The following is an 18,361-nucleotide window of genomic DNA, read 5'->3' on the forward strand; positions in this document are numbered from 1 at the left end:
CTGGAGCCATGTGTACTCCTTTGTTGATGGCTTAGTCCCTGGGAGCTCCAGGGGGTCTGGTTGGTTGATACTGTTCTTCTTCCTATGGGGTTGCAAACCCCTTCAACTCTTTCAGTCATTTCTCTAACTCCTCTTTTGGGGATCCCGCACTCAGTCCAATGGTTGGCTGTGAGCATCTGCCTCTGTATTTGTAAGGCTCTGGCAGGGCCTCTCAGGAGACAGCCATATCAGGCTCCTTTCAGCATGCACTTCTTGGCATCCACAATAGTGTATGGGTTTGGTAGAACACTTTATTTTTTTGGAGACTCTCTTGTAGCCCAATCTGGCCTCAAAATCACTACGTAGCTAAGAATTACCTTGAACTCTTAATCTGAATGTCACATGATAGGACTACAGGCCTGTGCTAGGGCACTTGCTCTTTCTTTTTTAGAGCCTGCATTTGGTGATGGGCACAGGACTCAGGCTCCCGGAATTCTAGAACTGACCAGCAGGTGGCAGCATTTCACCATCATTAATGGGCACAAAAAGTACTCATCTGCCTAGGCAGGGGAGGCAGGGGAGGCAGGGGGCCAGGCTGCACCCCCAACACCCTCATCATTAAACAGATCTTCTTGTCCCGGGCTAGGAAGCATTGTGGTGAAGGGTAAACCCCTGGACTGAGCAGGAGAGAAGGACTTGTCCCTTGACCCACCAGTGCATGACACATATCTGTGGGCTCTGCAGTGGGGCTGTGGGAATACCAGGCTCCTTTCTGCAGCCCCCCGCCCATCTCTGTTCTCTCATCACATCTTCAAGCCATCTCCCAAGAGTGACCAAGGCAGTTTTGTCTTTCTGAGTATTGACTATTAAGTTTGAGAACGAGCTGTTGTTCAGCCACATAAACAAGGAGGATAAACACTAATTACTTGGTGAATGTGCCAACTGCTGGTTCGGAATCCATCACCTTGCCAAGGCTGAGGCTCAGAAGAGGCTAAGGGAGAGAAGATGGGGGTGTGAGCCAGTCCCTTGGGGGCCGGTAGATGAGGAGTCTACAGGGGTAAGTGAGCTCAACTCTCCCTAGGGTGATGAAAATATTTCCAGAGTCCCTGAGATTCATGAGGATGGATAGGACTCTAGGGAAGGGAAGGAGGCAGAGAGGGGGAGGAAGAGGGTAGGGAGGGGGCAGAGAGGGGCAGGGAGGGGCAGGGAGACCTTTTGCTAGGCTCATGGTCATCAATACATAAATATCAATCGGCCACAGTGTTTTGTTTCCCTGGTGGGCTGTCAGTCCTTGGTAGAGCCTTGCATTTCTTTAAGGTTGTCTCATCACTACCTGAAGACCTTGATGGGCCGCAAGCCTCATTATTGACAATGACCTACCTTCAGGAGGCTGATCTGGTAGTGGGAGGCCTGGCTAGGGGAGCTTGTGTTCAATAGGACTCTAATGACATTGGGGTGAGGGCCGTGTCTACAATGGCTAAGAGGTGCAAGCTCAACCAGATGTGTTTATTTCCTGGGCCCAACTGAGACAGAGATACAGGGGTCACACTGAAGTGACAGGATTGGGGGAAGACACAAGACCAGAGAATAAAACTCCATTCATTCATCGTTGTAGCCTGCCCACTGCCCCGCCATGCCCCCATGCTGTCTGCAGCTGAGGTTCCAGATTGGCAGATTCACCGAAAGGCAGATTAAAAAATGTTATGGAAAAAAATGGCAGCTGTATGGAACATGGAGACTTTTTTTTAATCCTTTGTCATTATTCTCTAAATAATACACTTATTTACATGGCATTTACACAGTATCAGATATAGGTAATTGGGAAGTTTTGAGATGTACAGGAGGATGTGTGTGGGATATATGCAAATTCCACAGCATTTTACACACGTAACTTGTGTGTCTGTGGATCACGGGGGTTGGGTACTGTTATCAATCCTCGCCAGGCACCAAGGGGTGACATTATTGGAGCCATGGCAAGAGGTAAGTATGGGGGGGGGTGGGTGGAAGGGCGGGAGCCTGCAAGGTGGAGGTGACCTAAGTCTAGCTTTTCCGGGGGGGGGGGGGAGGTGAGCTGATGTGGTGTGGTATAGTGGCTGTCTCCACGGAAGCTGTGCAGAGCATTTAAGAGGAGATTCAGCACACACCAAAACAGAGATCCTCATAGACCAGAATGGTTGCAGAGACGTCATCTAGAAGCCTCATTGTGGAGATGGAAGGACACGCAGTCAGGGAAGCAGACCCATGCTGAGCAGGAAGTAGCTGTGGGCAAAGCTCTGGTGTTCAGGACAGGCAAGTAGGGCAGCAGGTCCCGGCTGCAAAGCATGCCAACACAGGTGAGGGACACTTTGCCTCAACTGTCAAGGGCTAGTGAGGATATTATATAGAGATCACCCCTCCCTTATGCCTGCATGTTGTTGCAAAAGAAAAGGATACGTTGTTTGTTTCCTTTCTGATCCTCAGTTTTCTTGTCTGCAGAATGGGAGTAATACTGTGCCAAATTGTAAGGATGAAGCAAGGGCTGGTCCACAGAGTGCCTGGCACTTTGTTTACAGGGGCGGACAGGCGCTAAATGAATAGGGCAAGGGTGGCCCTGTCCTCCCCTTCCCTGACTACTGTTCTTGTGGTGACGGTTTGGAAACTGAACTTTCCCGTGTAGGCAAAGGCCTGCTAATCTTTGATGTTGCTTGACTGTGCACACTGTGGCCAGGCTGAGCCTGGGCCCTTCCTTTCCCCATGGGCGTGTAGCCACGGGTCCCCCGAGCTGTGTCTGGTAGCAGGAGGGACATAGACCAAGCTCCTTCCAGAGTGCAGGGCTGGCCGCTACATGCACGCATGGGTGGTCGGGGTAATTAATTTACACATTTTATCCTGCTTAGACTAATACGATCCCATCCACCTTCCTTGAGCCCTTCTTGCTGAGCGTGTGTGATGTCATCTCCACTCTAGATGCTTCCTGCTAATGTCCTTGTCTCAGCCCAAGCCTTTAGACCCTGGGTCCACACACCCCAGGCTTCTCATTTTTCCTGCCCAAAGCTGGTCCAGGAATACCACAGAGGCTATCAAAAGACGCCAATCAACTTTTGTGCAGCCGGCTCACTGAATCTTCAGAGTCTGTACCCGTGCATCTAAGCAACCGGGGAAGAAAATTGCTTGAAAAGGACGGCATCTACATTAAACATGTATAGGCATTTTTGTCTTGTCATGAGTCCCTAAACAATACCATCCGACACCTATTTCCATAGCATTTGCATTGTCTGAGGCATTGTAAGTCATCAGATGCCATGTGTAGTATACAGGATACAGTACAGGAAGATCTGAGTGGGCTGCGAGGAAGGACATGCTGCTGTGTACGTGAGACAAGCTCACCCATGGACTTTGGTATCCATCGCATCCCGGAACCAGACCTTCTTGGATTTGGAGGGACCAATGTGCACCCTCTGAAGGAAAACGAAGACCCAGGAGTCCATCTTTGCAGCTCTTGGCTATGACTCTCATCCCCTCTGAGCAGAGCCTGGCTCAGAAATAGGCAGAAACATGGTGCTGTCCTCTACATAGGGACAGGCCATTGCCCCTGCAGAAGGTTCCCAAGTGAAGACCATGCAGTGGAATAGTGTGTGTTGATTTCTGCTGTTATGCCAAGAAATGGAGAAAGGAGCAGATACACTGGAGTGGCTGAAGAGAATGGCCCCAGGGGCAGGTACACAGGAGCATAGCTGTCCCCATGTATATCTGGAAGCCACAAGGCAGGACAGTCCGAGAACTTTCCCCTGAGGTCCTCTGGAGGGTCTTGAGTCTGCAATGCATTGAGCATCATGTATTCAAAAGTACACTGGCTGTTGAATGGTAAATACAAATGAGACAGAGACGCTATTTTTGCAGTGTGTATATATCAGGTACTTCTCTGTGTTTGGGGAAGGGGTATAAGAAGGTAAGTCTGTGCTACATGTTTCCTGAGAGTGAGAGGTGAGGAAGAGGGAAGGTCTCAGAGGACTAGTGGTGGATGCAGTGTCAGGGCGAGTCTGGGCTCCCTCAGCTCACATAGGAATCCAAGCAGATGCTTGAGGTGTTTTGAAGGTAGCATAGGAGTTGCCTGGAGCGGGAGGAGATACCAGATAGGGGGAAAAGATGCAGGCTCCTCACTTCCACCAACCGTCCACTCAAGCCTGCTCAAGGAGCTAGAGAGGAAAGCCAGTCTTAACCCTGGCATTTCCGTGACAACTGTATCCTCCAGACCTGTCTGTGAGTGGACACTTTGGGGCTTAGTTCTATACCAGCTGCTCTGTCACAGCAAGGCCCCTCATTAGCTGAGGACAGCAGGCCAGCTCCTTCCGGCTGCTTCCCTCTACTTACGGATTCCATTTGTATGCTCTGCATCCAAATCCTGCAGGATTTAATATCCACTCTGTAATCTACTGGCACCAATAGGCATTATCTAACTAAACCTTAAATTGGAAATGCTAGGCTTCCATTTTCCCCATGCCGTCGGGAGGAGCCGGGGCTCTGTTCGTCCAATGTAATTTACTCTTGCACTAATTAAAGTGCATCTCGCCCTGTCCTCGCAGGCATGAAGCTTGCTCCCTGGGCTGCATGCAGGAGGTGAGGGGAGGACCTGGGCTGAGTCATCCAGATCTAAGAGTGCTGCTGGCTTAGTCCTAAATTCCTTTTGCTTTAGATCCACTTCATTTCCAGTCACATGACAACCCCTCCCCCCGGACAGGTACGCAGGACCGCAGCTGTCCCTGTGGACAACATCTGGAAACCAGAAGTCAGGGCAGCAAGGGAACGTTCCCCTGAGATCCTCCGGAGGATCATGAGTCTCTAATGCATTGATCAACATGTCACTGGCTCTATCATTCCTTCCTTCCTTCCTTCCTTCCTTCCTTCCTTCCTTCCTTCCTTCCTTCCTTCCTTCCCTCCCTCCCTCCCTCCCTCCTTCCTTCCTTCCTTCCTTCCTTCCTTCATTCTGTTCCACCTGTATTAAGCACTCATGGCAGGCACAGAAATAAGAGATATTAAATCTATGATCAGGCTCTTCCTACTTGGCCTCTCTCCTCATTTGCCATGATGGTTTTATTTGACATAAATTCCCAGGACACACTATCTTGTCAAGGAGCCCTTGGGGAATAGGTAATGTTGTCATAGATTGTCATTCCCTGCTTGACATTATTCAGTAACTCTCATTTTTAAAAAAAAAAAATTAAACATTTTATTTCGAGATAACTTATAGTTGTAAAACTACAGGTCATTGTGAGAAACAGTAAAGACTCAGGGGGTGTCCTTCACTGTGTTCCCCAGTATTAGCATCTTGGAACAGCACAAATCATGTCCAGAATGTTGAAGTTGGTACAACCAAAACCCAGGCCAACATTATCACCAAAGGATTCTGCTGAAAATGGGTCGCTTTTCCACAGGCCCTGTGTTACCCAGCTTTCCATCGCTGTGGCAAAATACCTGGGAGAAACCAACTTGCAAAGGAAATGTGCGTTTTCGCCTGTGGTTTCACAGGTTCCAGGCCCTGGCTGCTTTCAGGACTGTGGCAGCACATTTTGGCAGAAGCTGAAATCATGTGTGAGTGTGTGTATGTGTGTGGTGTGAGAGTGTGAGTGTAAGTGAATGTATGAATGTTGAGTGTGACAGTGTGTGTGTGTTGTGAGAGTGTGAGTGTATGAGTGAATGTATGAGTTTTGAGTGTGTAAGTGTATGAATGTGAGCGTGAGTGTGACAGTGTATGAGCGTGTGTGAGTGTGTGTGTGAGAGTGTATGTATGTTGTGAGAGAATGTATGAGTGAATGTGTGTATGTGTAAGTGTATGAGTGTGTGTGAGTGTATGTGAGTATGCTATGAGTGTGTGTAAGTGTATGAGTATCTGTGTATGTTAGTATGCTGTGAGAGTGTGTGTATGTGTGAGTGAATGTGTGTGTAAGTATATGAATGTGTATGTGTGAGTGTGTGTAATTTGTGAGAGTGTGTGTGAATGTGTGTGTTTGTAAGTGTATGAGTGTGTGTGAGAGTGTGTGTGTGTGTGCTACCCCACCTCCTATAGACCCCACCTCCTCCCAACAGCCCTGTAAACCGTGACTGCCACCGTGGATTAGCAGGCTGATGACGTCAGAGTCCTCAGGATCCAGTGTGTCCCAAAGTCCCACTCTGAACACTGCCGCACAGGGGACCAGACCTAAGAAGCCTAAGTATTAGGGGATATTCATGATCCAAAGCAGAGATGACTCAGAGTGTGTTCTGCTCTTGCAGAGGACCCGAGTGAGGTTCTCAGCACCCACGTCAGACGGTTTACAGCCACCTGAAGCTCCAACTCTGGAGGAGTTGATGCATCTACTGTCCTGCCTGAGCACCTGTGCGCATGCACACATACCCTTCCCGCCTTGTCTGAGCACCTGTGCGCATGCGCACATACCCTTCCCGCCCTGTCTGAGCACCTGTGCCAGCCCACACATACACATGGTTAAAAATTGGAATAAAAATGAATATTTAAAAAAAATCTAACCATAACACCCCCTTTCCCTGGCCTGTAGAAACCTCTGGTCAGCTGTTTCTTATGTCTATAATATTGATTTTTCCCAGATAAATTCAATGAGCTTTGGAGACCAGCTTGAAAATTCATAGATCCTCACACCTTGGTGAGCGAATCAAGGTTCACTAAACCATTTCACAGCAATGCAGGTGGGAGCCCAGCGGCAACGTTCACCGAAGAGACCGGATGTCAGGATGGGCCACCCTGATTGTCTTCCAACCCCAGGCTCCCAGATATGGCACAGTCTTAAGGGTATGGCTTTGACTGATGGTGCCGGTTTCCCCCGAGGCAAAGGGAGCTCTTACTGCTTTTAGAATACAGTTTGAGCCTGGCCTGGCCTGCTGTCAATTCAATCATTGGAGTGACGGTGTCTGCGTGTTCTTTGAGTCTGAATTCTTCATTTACATATTGTATGTGTATGCGTGCTCTCTCGGCACATATAGATGCATGCCAGAAGAGAGCACCAGGTGCCATTTCATATGGTTGTATGAATTCTTAAGGACAGGAAAGGACCCCCCAACCCCCCACGGAGTGGGCCCTTGTAGTTCTGGGTCAGGAGGACGATCTTGCAAAGATGAAGGTGAGGTTGCAGGTGTCTGGCCCGGGCTTGGGGGTCTCTCTTGCTCGGGCTTGGGGTCTCTCTTGCCCTGGGTATGTGTGGAAGGGCATTGAGGCATCCACACACTCACTGGTTCTCCCTGTTCCCTCTAAGATGAACCCAACCCATAGACAGGGATGGGTGTCATATGTATCCCTAAGCCAGAATGGCTTAGCTCCAAAGTGGTGTCACTCAAAGAGCTAAGCAAGCATAAGACGGCTGTGTGGGCAGCATGAGCCAGTCTCCATGAGTACCCTCTCTTCTCCATCAGCCATGAACTCTGTGACCTTAGGCTTGTTCCTGGTAATTGGACTGGCAGCCGATGGGGTTACAGAGCTCCATCACCACTGGCCAGAGTCTCACCTCCCCTTTGAAGGCTGTTTTCATGTCTCTGGCATGAAACACATGTACACAGAGGGCATCCTAGTGCTCCTTAGACTCAGCCCGGGGTCAGGGAAGCCTGTGTCTGTGTGAGAGAAGAGAGTTTCTCAGGTCGATGTCCTCCAGAGGGCAGAACCAGGGCTGGTGGGAAGGGATTGTGATAGGGACCGAAAGTCTTTGTTCAACAACAGACTTTTGTGGTGACTGGAAGAATCCAGCGGTAGAGCAGACTATTCTGTGGGGTAGTGGGGCTCTGCCAGGGAAGGTATCCACACACTCGTTCAGTGGTCACCTACTGACTATGGACTTTGGGAAAGCATCATGGATCCATCCCCGGGTTTCACAGACATGGGTTGAGGTCTCAGTTCTGCCACTTTTCCACATTATGCTCCCTAGCGATTATGCTGTGGCTCAGTGTTCTCATCTGTAAAGTGGGAACAATGTAGTTCCCTACCCACCCCAGAGGAAGATGAGAAGTGGTCAGGACATAAATGAACCCACAGAGACAGTGACGGCACACACACGACCTCGCAGGCTCAACCCAGGCAAAGTGTCAGCACTGGGACAGGGAGGTGAGCTCAGTCCCACCCATAACCAAGAGCTGTTTGCCATCTAGGAAAGAGGAATTCCGTGTTCAACAGGGTGACACTGGGTGTATCAGCCACCCTCCTGAGCAGGTCCCATGCCCAGGAGTACTTGGCCAACACAAAATGGGCTCCATTTTATTTCTTTTGTGTGTGAGCTTTTGTTGTTGTTGTTTGTGGGGTTTCTTTTGGTCTCATTGCCATTTTTGTTTGCTTGTTTTGATTTTTCACTTTGTTTTTATTTTGAGAAAGTGAAAAGAACATGGAATTGGGTGGATAGGGAGGATTTGAGAGGACTTGGGGGAGGGAAAATATGATAAAATATATTATGAGAGAGAGAGAGAGAGAGAGAGAGAGAGACAGAGACAGAGACAGAGACAGAGACAGAGAGACAGAGAGAGACAGAGAAATGCCCTAGCACCAAGTACACACAGGAGCGTTGTGTATGTTACTTTCTAAACGTGATTCTTTCTATTCCACAGAGGACTCTATAATAAACACTCCACCGTTAAGCATCTGAAGAAAAACCTGGGTCCAAGTCAGTTTAAATCAGAACTGTGGTCATCCTCCTGAACCAAGCAACTGGGCTCAGCGAGGTATTCAAATCTGAATACCAAGGGTCTTACAATACAAGGAAATAAATAACATAGCTAGCTAATAACAGGCAAGTGCCCAGGTATAATACGGACAAGAGGGACAAGAGCTCTGGATGTGCATCTTGCTAAGGAAGATACAAACAACCAAAACACAACCAAAAAGTGAGTCTCCAGGATCTGCTTCCCTCCTGCGGGGATTACAGGCAGGAGCCGCCAGTCCTGGCATTTTAAATGTGGCTTCTGAAAGTGCGAGCTCAGGCAAGCACTTCACTGACTGAGCCACCTCCCAGCCTGGAATTGCCCATTTTAAATGGGAGAGCTAGCTGGCATTTAAAGTCTGTATCAAAAAAGCTATTAAAAGGACAGATGAAGCCATATCAGAACTTGAGCAGAGTGCAAGATGTTGGGGAGTGGTGGAGACTGGGGAGTGGCGGCCTTGCTCATGGGCATTTTGGGTGGAGTGGAACTTGGGACTTTCTTTTGGGATGTCGTATACCCACAGAGAGTGGAGTTAAGTGCTGAACTCAGACCTGTTGCTAGCATCCATTGTCTCTGTCAAGAAGGTATCCACTGAAAAATCTCTCTGGTCAGTTTTAGTGGAGGTCGGTATTCTGTCCCACTCCACTGTCTCCGTGTAGAGGCTATCACATCATTTTGATGTTGTGCAGATGGCTATACATGATCCTAGGTCTCCCAAAGATTGACCATGTGTGATGGGCTTGGAGTCAGTGGAGCCAAGCTTGGCCTTGGATGGTTGCCGACCCCCTAGCCTCAATCTTCCTACCAGAGGTGTCTGAGGGTGCCAGACCCCACTGCTGGCTGTAAAGCACATAGCAAGAATACAAATAAAGGCTGTGTGCGGTGGTGTATGCCTGTCATCCCAGCCCTCAGTAGGAACAGGCAAAAAGTTTGCTGCATGTTTGGGGCTAACCTTGTCTACATAGCAAAATCCTGTCCTTCACAAAGGGCTGGACATGTAGTTACATTGACAGAATGTTTGATCATTATGTACAAAGTCTTGTGTTTGATCCCAGTACTCCATAAACCAGGCACTGTGATGTATATTTATAATCTCAGCAGAGACAGGTTAAGGCCATCCTTGGTTTTATACTGAATTTGAAGTCAGCTTGGGATACACACACACACACACACACACACACACACACACACATTTAAGTGCAAAATGACAGACAGGAACCAATTCTGTTGGCTTTGGCCTTTGGATTTACCCTATAAATGGATGAGGGATCGATTATCCCAATTATCAGATGAAGAAATGAGGGGCCATATGTGTGGTACCTTTTCAAAGGACACGAAGTCAAGATGAGACCCTGCTCTGACTGTATGTCACCAGACTATCCTCACTGCTGGATCCTGGAAACACTACAGAGTGGAATGCTTCCAAGAACACCATCAACAATGGCTGATTTCACCAGCAGGACATACCTCTAGACATGGACAGATACTATGAGCTCCTCCAAGGCAGGAGGCAGGGTCCTCTCAGCACCTCTCAGACCTAGGAGTCTTTTGGATATGATAACAGTGTGGCTCTGGCAGGGGCTGAGGAAGACAGCAGGGGAGGAAGGCAGTGGATGCTCAGGTCTGTGAGGAGGGCAGAGTTGGGGGTCCAGTCATCTCTTCACGACCCCTCCGCCTCTTCCTGAGGCCGGGGAGAGATGAAGGGCCTGGCGCTCTGCAGTGTTCTGTGGCGCTCAGGAAGATGGCTGCATATCAGGCTGAATCACACAAGCACTCTTGATAAACAGCGGTAGCTCTGCTCCTGCCAGCTAACGGGATTAATCTAAATGCACACAGGCACAGCTGGGTGAAATCAAAACACAGGACCCAGGTGACATGACACTCCTTAGCAGTGGACCCCTCCTAGTCTCGAGCCTTAGCATGTCAACCTGCCCTGTGCTGAAGTCCGTTTCTGAGGGCCTCATGATGACCATATGCATCAAGGGCTCAGGTGACTCCGAGGGACAAATGGTACATGAGGGAGGCTGGGTATATGGACAGTCTCAGAATGAACGTGGTGATGTCGGAAGTTTGGGAGCCATAGGCAGGGAGGGACACTTGCTTTGGAGGACAGGAGACGCCTCTGAATACTCCTGTTACCACCCGCCACCCCACCTCCCTGCCACTCTGCCAGTCCTGCTGCTGGGAAGAGCTCACCCTGGTAACCTTCATGAGAAGGAGAAACAGCTGGCACTTGGAGCTTGTTCTGGTCTCCCTGGAAAGGGAGGGCGGTGTATTTACCCAGACAGACACCCCATTCTACCCACCTGTAACCCCACTGTGCTGCTAAAGAAACTGTGGCAGGTTTGGAGGTTTATCAGATAGCATTCACCACAGAGACCGCATTTCCTCCCCAGTCACCGCTCAGGGGAAAAGTACAACGCAGGGCCAGCTCCAAGGCTGAGGCCATGAGAGCTCACTGCCTCCAGGTGGCAAACCCCCCTCCCCCCACCAAGGCATCAGGTCAGTTGCTTGGGCTGTAAGTTCCCTTGCACTTCCTGACTGAGTCCAGCACCCCAACTCCCACCCCGAAAGAAGCTCCAGGTGCTATGGGGGAGAGAGGGGATCTGGTGTGTGTGGGGGTGGGGGGGGAGAAATCACTTCTGATCTGTAAAGTCAGAGTGGTTTGGGAGGGTTGTCGATGTGTCCACCTCCTGCCTCTGGAGTGACAAACAAGATATAGTCCCGCCCCCTCCTGTAACCCACCCCTTATTCTTTCTCTGGAACCTCTGGGACCATAAACTGATAAACTGTCACTTTCTGTGCTGGACGCTTTAGCCTCCTGTTCTCCTCTTCCTCGAATGTCCCCTAGCAGCCCATGGAGGTGGCTCCTGCCTGTCACACGAGCCCCACAGTCCAGGGGAGCCAAGGCCACACTGCTGGAGCTTTATGACAAACCCCATTCCTCTTCTCACCTCCCCGGGATCCAGCCCAATTCTTGCTCAGCTCCTGAGAGTAGGTCCTGAGAAGAGAAAGGGTGGGGTGTGGAAACAAGATCGGTTCAAGTTCTTATCCCTTGGCGCCTGGCTCTGTGGCCTGGGCAGACCCTTTTGCCTCCCTCAGCATGGAAGTCCTGGTTTGTAAAACAAAGAAGAGGGAAGCAGAGGGAAGCGCTGCCTTACCTAGGCTACTCTGTTGTGGGAACAAATGAGGAAAATGTATACGCGTGGTCTCCATGCTGTGAGGCGTCACAGAACATTAGTTGTTCTACCACACCCCGGGGGCAGGCGTGCTCCCATATCCACGCCAGCTTTTCTATTAATACTGTTCAGAATGATAATGACTTAGGCATGATACCAGATGGGGGTGGGGGTGGGCTCAGTGGCCCTGGCGTTAAGACATCATGGGACTCTGTATAGGACCAAGGGAAGGAGCGCTACTCTCCACTTTAAAAAATTTTTTCATTTATGTACATAAACACACACACACACACACACACACACACACACACACACGCACGCACGCACGCACGCACGCACACACACACACACACAATGTGCATTGGTGTTTTGCCTGCATGTATGTCTGTGAGACTGTGTCAGACACCCTAGAACTAGAGTTTCAGACAGCTGCGAATGTGGGTGCTGGGAATTGAACCAGGCTTGAAAGAATAGCCAATACTCCTAACCACTGAACCATCTCTCCAGCCTCAGTTGCTTTCTTTAGAAAAACAAAGAGCTGCTGAGGTTCTGGCCTTCCAGACAACATTCTGGGCTTGGAGTCTGGACTCCGATGCTCCTACGGCCATGATGGTGACCTATGGCACTTATTGCAAAGCCACTGCTGATCCACATTTCCTCTCTGGCTTCATCACCACACTGGTCCTGTTTGTCTCGGGGCTTCCGCTCACTGAACCAGCATCTTCTCCTTGGTGCCCAAGGCTGAGTTGGACTGAATTTCAAATTCTTGCTTCCTGGGAGAGAGACATCACACTGTGTTCACCGGTAGGCTGAGGAGCTATGAGCTACCCATTCAGTGGTGGAATCAGCATGTGAGCTGTGGTCTAGGACGCCTGTGTGGACAAATCTATTTACCTGATTGGTATGCAATTGGCATGTCTTTGGTGGCTAATTTGTTCATCCGCCACAGTCATAGACTTAACCATAACACTTCCCCACGTATACCCACCTCCACAGAGATCCACTAGGATCTGGGAGGGGGTATTGAAGTATCAATGTGGGTGTGGGGTGGAGCACCCCACATCCAGGAGTTGCATCAGATCCTCTCTGCAGCCCTAGCTGCCCCCTTCCCCCTAGTCATCACATCCTGAGCCCACTCTTGCAGCCCAGAATGCAGCTGCTTGGTGCGTCGGGTAACTCATCTTACCCCTTGAATCCCCAGTTTCTTCATTCTGGCCAGAAGTAGCTTCCTGACATCAGTCAGCAGGATGGGGGTTCTCTGAATGCCACAGAGTTAGGGCTTGACCCTGCTCTGGTTTCTGCATGGTTGCGAGAGTCAAGGGTTAAACTTTCAGTCATTTTGAAAGCTAGTTTTCAACCCAGCTACCAGTACAAACTAAATTATATAAGTTACAATTAAACAAGTTGTATTAAACACAAAGGCAATAAATACTCAGAACTCATTACTTTCTAATTATTTCACTCCGTTTTACTATTTTCTATGCTCTTGAGGTTATTTATATGTATTGTGTTCTGCCTGGTGGAACGTCTATATAAGGGCACACAGCGATGTGCTCATTCCCAAGCCGATGTTTGGTCTGTTCAGTGGCTCTCAGTTGGCCAGGGTGGGAATAGCGACGGCACAAAAGTGGCAAATGTGGTAAGCGGGGCTTCATTGTTTCATTATTTGCCAAGATTTGAACAAGCTACCTTACTACACCTTAAACTTCAAAGTGTGCTGTTATATATATTGCTTTGTATGCAACACACGCGTGTGTGCACACGCAGGTGCACACGCAGGCACCCACAAACGGGAAAATGTTCTTGCAGAAAATGAGGACCATTACCTGAAACAGCATCGAGGATGCTCAAACCCCTGATGCATGAGAGAAGGGCCATGCATACTTTCGTCATTTCACTTTCCTTTTCTCCCAGTAATGCAAATGAAAATATCAGCCAATGTTCGGTCGCAATCATGGGCTGGTGATGATGCCAGGAGTTTTGGAGAAGCCATCTAGAATGTTCTGTGAGAACCTGTTGCATGCATGAACCTCCACAGTAAAGGGCGTTGCGTATTTGATTACAGCTTGTAAAATATATGCTCTGCATCTTTATATTACTGAAATTACAATACACAGCTGAGTGTACGCACAGGAGTGGCTTAATATCTTCTTTCTGCCATTGGCCTTGGCGCTAACAGTTTTTAATAACTCGGTCAGCCTAGTGTGGTGATGCACATGTGTATAATCCCAGCACTCTGGAAACTGAGGCAGAGGGATGAGGGAGTTCAAGGCCAGCTCAGATTGCATAGCAAGAATCCGATCTTTAAAATAACCAAACCAAGGAACTGGAGATATATAGTTCAGTGTTTAAGACCCTGGCTTGGTTCCCAGAAACCATATGGCAGCTCACAACCACTTGTAAGACTGGTTCTAGGATGCCAACACCTCTGACCTTTGAGGACACCGAATACATATGGTGCACAACCTCACCCAACTACACAGACATACACAAAATAACTTTTAATAAACAAGATGAAAATAACTCTTCTAGTTGCTGCGAATAAGACAGATCCAGGCTTTCTTTTTAGTCCCCCTAGATCCCACCAGAGAAAGCGATTCCAATCCTAGCAGTGACAGGAATTTCCCCTGGAGTCCTGAGACAGAAGAGTCGAGGGTAGAAGGATCTCTTTACCTGCTCAGCCCTATGAAGGATCCCCATCTTTTTGCCTGACTCCATCCCAAGCCCTATCACAGTACCCCTGGGGTTTTAACATGAGGTTTTTTTTTTTTTGGTCCACTCTTGTGTCTGTGTCCTGTACAGGTGGCCACAGGGACCATTTCCAGGTCCTTATTAGATTACAGGGCTCCTCTGCTGGGGCCCCTGAAGCACAGGATGACTCAGCCTGGAGCCACCTCTTGCTCTGCACCAGCTGACTGGCTTCCTCATGGCTCCTGGAGGCCACCAGGCCAACAGTGCTAGATTTCCCTCTGCCTGAGATGGTCAGCCCCCAGATCTCTGTCTGGATCAAGGACTCATTTCCTCCAAATCTTCTCAAATCTCTTCACCATATTGAGGTCTTCCTCGAGTCCATTCTCCCAGGGTCCCTTGACCTCACCCCAGCACATGTGTTCACCTTGGCCCGGTTCAACTTCTCATTTTTGAATACTGTTCTAAAATGTTTTCTGTTGCCAAGATAAAGGCCAGGCTTACGCTTCCAGATCACGGTTCATTACAGAGGGAAGTCAGGGCTGGAACTGAGGCAGGAGGTAGAGCAGAAGCCATGGCAGCCTTCTGCTTCCTGGCTCCCTTGCTGGCTCATGCTTCACCCGTTTTCTTACACAGCTTGTGCCCACTGCAGATCCACCTGCATAGGACTGTTCCCGCCCACAGTGGGCTGGGCCCTCCCACGTCACTCACTAATCAAGAGGATTTCTTACGGACACGGCCATAAGTCTGTGTGGTTGAGGCAATTCTTCAATTGAAGTACCCCTCTCCCAGGTGACCCTAGGTAGTGTCAAATTGTTGATAAAGGCCCAACCAGGGTTTTAGTCACTATCCTAACACAATAGACTAATTTTCTTGTATTTGCAATATGATCTAAGCTGTTGTCTGCATTGTTCCTTGATAGACTTATACCCCCCAGGATCATGTGTGTATGACATTAGTCAATGATTGTGGAGAAAATCTTTGTGGAAGACAGAGTGGCTTGTGAGAGGACAGAAACGACCCCCTTTCTGTGTGGGTGCCAGACAGGCAGCCTCCTGCCTCAGCTCAGCTTAGAGTGGACTCCTGTCAGTTTGCCTTTGAGAGTCCATCTGAGGCCTCATATTTACCAAGGCTTCTTTGCGAGAAGGGTTTACTCAGCCTCATGTGCTAAACTCACAAAGTCCTTGGGCACTCCAGGACAATAGATAGCCAAGCTTCTGAAAACCTTGTGATCTAGCCAGACTGACACATAGAGATGAACCCTGGCAGACTCTCCAGCTGCTTCAGACCTCCAGGACAGGAAGAAAGCAGGGCACGTGTGACCTGTGGCCATCAAGAGAGCAGCGATGCTGCCAGTGTGACCTCTTCTCATCACTATCTTCTCCTCCCATTCTCCAGGGACCTAAAATGTGGGCAGCAAGGAAGTGGAAGATGGCCCTTGGCCCATCCTTCATTTGCCTATCTGTGAAACAGGCTTAAGAGTATTCCTACATTGCAGGTTGAAGATGCAGATAGAAGGTATTACCAAGCCTGGAAGTCCATTAACAGTCTGCTCCTGTTCATGGCTAGTGAGCTCCCAGCCATGTCAGGAGAAGGGTGGAGCTTACCTCCTTCCTCATTCAGGCTCTCACATCCAGGAGCAAGGGACAAGACAGGCACAAGACTCAGACTCAGAAGGAGGAGGAAGAGAAAGGGGAGGAGGCAGAGACCAGGACCTGTTCCACAGTGGGCCCTGGGAGTGGTGACCCTGATGCTGGATGTCTCCACCCTCCACCTATGGCCCTGATCACCTGGAAGGATCATTGTCGTGAATGTGGCAGAGCAGTGGCTGTCATAGAACAGGTGTGGTTGGAGGAGCTACTGTGGGTTCCCCCGGAAGCCAGGGACAAATGCAAGACCCGAGCTCCTGTATGCACAGATAGTGTGTGTACCCACCCCCATTGCCAGCCACCATTTGAGTATCCCGATTCCCTGCCTTGAGAGGTCAGGGGTCAGAGGTGAGAGGCGGCTCTCCCCAGCCCACCTGGACCCCAGCAGAGCCAAAGCACTGGAAGAACCTTGCCCTGCTCTGCCACCAAGATGCCCGCCATCTGCTGCCTTGCACCAACAGCTGTTTGGCAAGGTGAAGCAGAGACCATGACGCTGGAGGTCAGAGGCACAAGATGCACCCAGTGCAGGTCCTCACAAGGGAGAGAGATGGTTGATGGGAGTCCCACTGATTGGACGTGTCAACAGCAGGTATGGGCACACCTCAGCCTTGTTCTCTGGAAGTGCCACACCCTGACACATATCACAGCTACTCTCCACTCTGGTGTAACAGCACAAGTAGATTCCAGTTGGTCGCTTTCAGGACACGGGGCCAATCTTTTCATTTGTAGCTATTTATTGGCACCTATGCTCTACTTCTAGAACCCATGAATGTACAAAAGCAATAAGGCCCCTTCTGTCACAGATTGCATGTTCTAACTGGGGCGGGGGGGGGGGGGGAGGAGAGGATGGTCTACATATGAGCATGTGTGAAGAGGAGAAGGACAAGGTCTGTGTCTGGGACATGTCACTTCCTAGCTGTGTGACCTCAGGCAAATCACTAAACCTCTCTGAATCTTGGTTCCCCCATGTGTACAGTCAGAATGATTAAGATTACAAAAATTTCGAAGGATTATTGGAAAGTTAGTATGTGAAATTTGCACAGAATGCTTGGCTCCTGGCACATGGACCCATCTGTGCATGCTCCTGTGTTATGTTGGTACCTTACACTCAGGAGTGGTGATCAAGACATCCAAATGCCGTTCTCTCCCAGAAACCGATGCCCGAGAGGTCATGGGTTGAATCTATACAGCTTCATAAATTTTAGTTGGTAAAACATCGACTTGTCCAAATCCTTGAGTGTTTGCTCAACAGAGACTCTAACAGCTGACATTCTCTCCTCACTGGCGGGATCAGGTGGAGTTTGAGTTGGATGAACCAATTTATTGTTCTAATTAAATGAATCCATTCTTTGTTCTGGTATCATGGTGACCCAGCCTAAGACAGGCTGGGATTCTTTTCCAAGGTCCTAGATGTGCTTTCTCTCTTTCACAATGAGCCTTTTGGCTTGGTTCTACCTTCATTTTACAGCCGTCAAAAACAAGCAACAGGGAAGGTGGACACACACACGCCTGCATACTTACACACACACACACACACACACACACACACACACACGCATGGGGGGGCATGCCAACCCATGACTGTCCTCCCCACTAAGTTGGGACCAAGGATACCCAAACTCCATATTTCTGACAACCTCTTCTCCAGCCAGTTTTCTTTTTCCAGTGCAGAAGCTAAAGAGCCAAATGGAATTGTCTGAGTATGGTCAGTCTCCTGCCAGCCCTTGGGTAGGCTCAGGCTGCTGGCATCCTATTCTGTCCATGGTGAGAAGCATGAGCTTAGCCTGGCATGGAAAGCAGTGTTTTGGCATTGCCAACCTGTGGTGTTTGTGGGGAGGAGGGAAAGGATGTTGGCTACTGGCAGGCAGACCTGTTGCCACTCCAACTTGGCATGTCTGGGCAGCCTCAGTGGTCCAGACATAGGGAGCAGGGAAGAGGACTCTCACCCTAGCCTGGATCTAGTTTGATGTCCTGATGGGGGATGGAGGTAGGGGTCGGGAGATCTAGCTCTTTCTTAGCTGAGAGCTTGGGGGCACAGTGCTACCTTCCTGTGTAGTGGAGCAAATCCACTCAGAACCCTTGGCTAGCTCCGTTTCTAACAGCTAGGGGGTAGTTCTCAATTATGTGGGAAGTTACATCTTAAATTTTCTCCTATAGGGTGACAAACGCCAGTTCTTAGAAGTTGGGGAGCTGGTGGCA

The sequence above is a fragment of the Mus musculus genome, chromosome 9 (genome assembly GCF_000001635.26).
Source record: "Mus musculus strain C57BL/6J chromosome 9, GRCm38.p6 C57BL/6J".
NCBI lineage: Eukaryota > Metazoa > Chordata > Mammalia > Rodentia > Muridae > Mus > Mus musculus.